Source organism: Cupressus sempervirens, chromosome 7, assembly GCF_028749045.1.
Source record: "Cupressus sempervirens isolate cs-2001-9-10 chromosome 7, ASM2874904v1, whole genome shotgun sequence".
In the NCBI taxonomy this organism is placed as follows: domain Eukaryota; kingdom Viridiplantae; phylum Streptophyta; class Pinopsida; order Cupressales; family Cupressaceae; genus Cupressus; species Cupressus sempervirens.
This window is the reverse complement of record NC_143124.1, coordinates 780,763,074-780,767,477: the sequence shown is the minus strand read 5'-3', so window position 1 is coordinate 780,767,477 and position 4,404 is coordinate 780,763,074. Positions and strand designations below refer to the sequence as shown.

General features: G+C 35.2%; 1 pseudogene; it reads right to left on the bottom strand.

Annotated features, from left to right (window-relative positions):
- Nucleotides 1–602: 602 nt before the first annotated feature.
- LOC149549659 (beta-phenylalanine coenzyme A ligase-like) lies at nt 603–3,453 on the bottom strand (annotated as a pseudogene).
- Between the last annotated feature and the right edge of the window lie 951 nt (nt 3,454–4,404).

Here is a 4,404-nt window from a genome sequence, read left to right as displayed (position 1 = left end):
CCTTTAAATGATTTTATAAAATACAAAAATACAAAAACATTAAAACATATATAGATAGTTCTAACAATTAAAGACGTTGCAAGAGCTTCTTATCTAATGATCAAGAATCAAATTAGTGAGGATGAGATACATTACAATTGCCTCGGTATATAAAGATCTTTACAAAGTGGAAGAAATTCATCGTACACGATTTGAGTAGAACATTAATATGCACGTGAAAACTATAATTTAATTTGCAAAAAACTTTCTCCAAGCAACAACGATTCTAATGTTTAAATAAGGAGGATCTAGATTTTCCCAGGATGTTTTAAGAAGGGATGTTTTAAGGGATGTTTTAAGAAGGCATATATGGAGAAATTATAATCATGGTATGTCATGAATTTTGACTATTTAACACACTTAACTTAGGGATCAAACTTTAGTATATGATAGTTAAGTCGTCCCAACATATATAAGTAGACACAAAACCTTCTGTATTTGGCTATAGTCAGATGTCCCTTTCCTTGGCTCTGATTTCCTCTATCTAAAATGCTATTATTTGCATGTGTTTTTCAATTAGAAGAGAATTTGGATACTGAAACTTTTTATTTATTTTATGGCCTTCAAAGTCTTGATGTAGAAAATTTAATCAAGTCCTTTCTTAATATCTTTCCCGCTGCAGTTTTTGGAATCCTTCTCACAAAAGCCACCCTTCAAACCTTCTTGTAAGGAGCCACCTGATATATATATATATTTTTTAAAGCAAAGGTGGCAAAAGCACCGTATAAATATATATAAATAGAAATATACCGGATTCAAGGTCTCATTAGGGAAATAATCTGGAAAGAAAACCCCAATTCATAGCCAATACAAAAGAGCAGATCAATACCAGTACCACTAATTATTTCATAGTACTTAGAAGAGATTGAAGGAAATCCTTAAATTCCAATCCAATAATGAGAAATCAAAACACAACTTGAATTTAAAAAAAAAAAAAGCAAAATACCTATTTGGCAACAAATTCGACACCAGTAGATTCAGAGAGTGTGCTGCCCTATTTTCTTATGATGTACGCCATTGGAACTTTCCTTGCTTCCTTGTCCGAAAACCTGCACCAAAATATAACAATTTTAATTTTCTGTCCTACAACATTGGAACTCATGATTACCAATGTAGTGCTCAAATTTTTTTTGAACTCTTTGAATAGGCTTTGAATCAGGTATTAGCTTTTAAGTCTGATTTTAATTTTCAAGAGAATGCAAAACCAATTCCTACTTACGATATCACTGTGACATCAACAATCTCAGGATGAGAAAAAAGTAGTGCTTCTAATTCTGCTAGAGCAACCTATAAAATCACAATTCACACCAATGTCAAATCATCATTATGACTGTATTAAAATGGATTTCCATTTTTCAATGTGTCCAAAAGAGTACATAGCAAGTCAGATGCTAACAAGTCAATCCTGTTGAAGCAAATGTAGATTTTTAACTACTTGATAACCTTTGTATTTAATGAGTTCTTTGAGTCTGTCCACTACAAAGAGATAGCCTTCATTGTCAATATGGAAGAGGTCGCCTATACGTAGCCACCCATTTTCATCCAAAGCTGAAGTAGTAGCTTCTAGATTGTTGAAGTAGCCTGCAATTGAATGACATGGGTTAACCAACCATTTAAGACTTCCTTTACACTAGGACATTACTTACCATTATAGTAACTTAACTTGCAGTCTATAATTATTGCTCTTTAAGTTCTAAATTTTTGGGTAAGATTTTGCTATTGCATTATTTTATAGAATCCCCTATTTTTGCTACATATTGGGTGGGGACATGGGCCATTTTATTGAAATAGGGAGAACTAAAAACCAGGTCACACTCTTTTCCTATGATTGTTAGACATCTGAAAAATGCATTCCATTTTTATTACATCATAAACTTTCCCACATGTTCACTACAGTTTTTGGGAGCCTTGATTAATTAGTTTAGGGTCCCTTTTCTGATTGAACTCATGAATGACCATCTTTAATAGGAGGTTGTTTTTTTCTAAGCACGTGCTTGAACACTCACATCTTTGCTTGAGAGAGGCTACAAGCCAATCCATGAAGGTAAGTGCTTGGTAATAAAAGTAAATATTATGTTTGCAAAGGAAAGTAGTCATGTTTGGAGGTAAGCTAATTACACTCACCCTAATGCATTATTATCCTAGTGCCTGTTGAAAAAGAGATCAAGAAAGACATAAAAGGGCCATGACACCTAGCATCTTGATTATTGTTTCAAGGCAGTACACAAATCTACAAAAGAACACTCAACATATCACACCTTATCCACTATGACAATGAAAAATAAATCCACAGGGAAGGAAGAAAAAATTCCACACCTTTCATGATTGTTGGGCCTCGAAGCCACAACTCCCCCCGTTTGATTTGGAGGAAGAGCAATGCCAGAATCAGGATCCACAATCTTTGCTTGCTGTTCCATAGTGTCTACTCTCCTCTTGGGCCCTGAAGCCACAACTCCCCTCGTTTGATTTGGAGGAAGAGCAATGCCAGAATCAGGATCCACAATCTTTGCTTGTTGTTCCATAGTGTCTACTCTCCTCTTGGTTGTATGTTGATGCTCCTATTGCTATTGTTTCCATCAACCCATAACCCTAGGAAAAAATGCTCCCACCAATCAGAAAAAAAAAGAAGTGCTCAAAGTTTTAAGGCTCCTAAAAACCAAAACAAAAACAAAACATGGATGGTTTCAAATACTCTCATCAAATTCTAAGAGAATCTCTTCTTCTACCAAAGATGAGGTTAAGAAAAAACCCTAAAAAGGAGGGTTAACTTAACTACATTAATGTGACGGAGGGAAATCTAGAAATGAACTCTTCAGTTAACTCCTTGTTGAGGGGTGGCACATAACACGTCAAAGAATGCAGAGACTTCAAATCATACTTCTTAAAAATCTCTATTTTAGTGAGAACTAGCAATTTTGGGGGCAGAAGAGGCAAATAGGTCACTTTGTACTTGTCAATGGCCCCAAGCATTTCTCCCAACTCAAACTTAGATAGAACAACAATAGTGGATCTAGTGGCCAGTAGCCCACATGCAAAAGCTACAACGCCATAGATGTGAAACATGGGGATAGTGCACAAAAAGAAATTGTCAGAAGTGGTAGACAATTTAAACCTATTAATCAAAACAAAGACCATGGAAATGAGGTTTTTGTGGGTGGAGATGATGCCATTGCTGAGGCCAGTGGTGCTAGAGGAGTAAAGCAAGGTGGCAGTATCATCCTACTTTATTCTCACATTTAGGACTTTTGCAGGATCTATTTCCATAAGATCCCCCAAATGCATCGTGCCAGAGGAGCCACCATTGTTGGTTGTTTCCTGACTCAAGCCTGGCATCTTGGAGATGAGGACTAATGGTAGGTTGGGATCAACCAATTTGTTTACCAGTAGTGGTGCAATGAAGGCCATGATAGTAGATGAGTCGTTGATCTGTTACCCTTGTCATTACATGATGGTTCTCACAGCCACCTCTTCTCTCCTCATTACCATCCGATTCCCCTCTATTATCAAGCTACTTCCTCTCCTAAAAACTTGTGGCCATCCCTCTTCTTTCATTTATTGCACTCCACATATTGGGGTTGTTCTCCCAACTGTCTCCACACCAGACCATTGTGTGTCCATGAATGTTGCACACACATGCTTATTTAAAACTACTTGCCCACTAACTATTGGATTCTTTCTAAAACTAACATACTCGAACCCAAACTAACATAAAGTAACTAAAAATGATAAGCCACGTTATAAAGTAAAATTACGATCAAAACTAATATATTTTTGGTGAACATCTGATAGTTTTCAGATGTTAGACAATTATCAGGGTATTGTGTGCCACAGTAAAAAAGCCTATTGGCTTAATGAATACGTTGAATTTTATTTTGATAAATGGTAATTTGTACATTTATTTGTAAAATATAAAATTGAAGTTATAAAAGGGAATTCAAGAATTTTAATGAAAGCTATAGTAGATTAATGTAAAAATATATTTTCATTTGATGAGTTTTCCATTGTAATCATAAGACTTATAAATCATTTCTTTCATTTTACTATCTATCTAGAGAAATGTGACTTCCAAACTAACAATCAAATAATTATTTATTCATTAATCTAAAATATTTAATATAATATTCCAACATTACCCACTTATTACATGAGACACCCTTTACATCTCCCGTGAGTGTGTCTAAAGCCTCCTCAAGTGATATCAAAACAATCATCATTGATATGTCCACACGTGAGATGTCTTTCCTCTCAAAATTTACATCTACTTTGAGTGTCTCTATTGTCTCCATGGGCTTGGAAAATCATATTCAAATCCTACCTCCCCCTTTCTCCTTGGAAGGATAAGTATAGTGACAAGTTGCCTCTTCT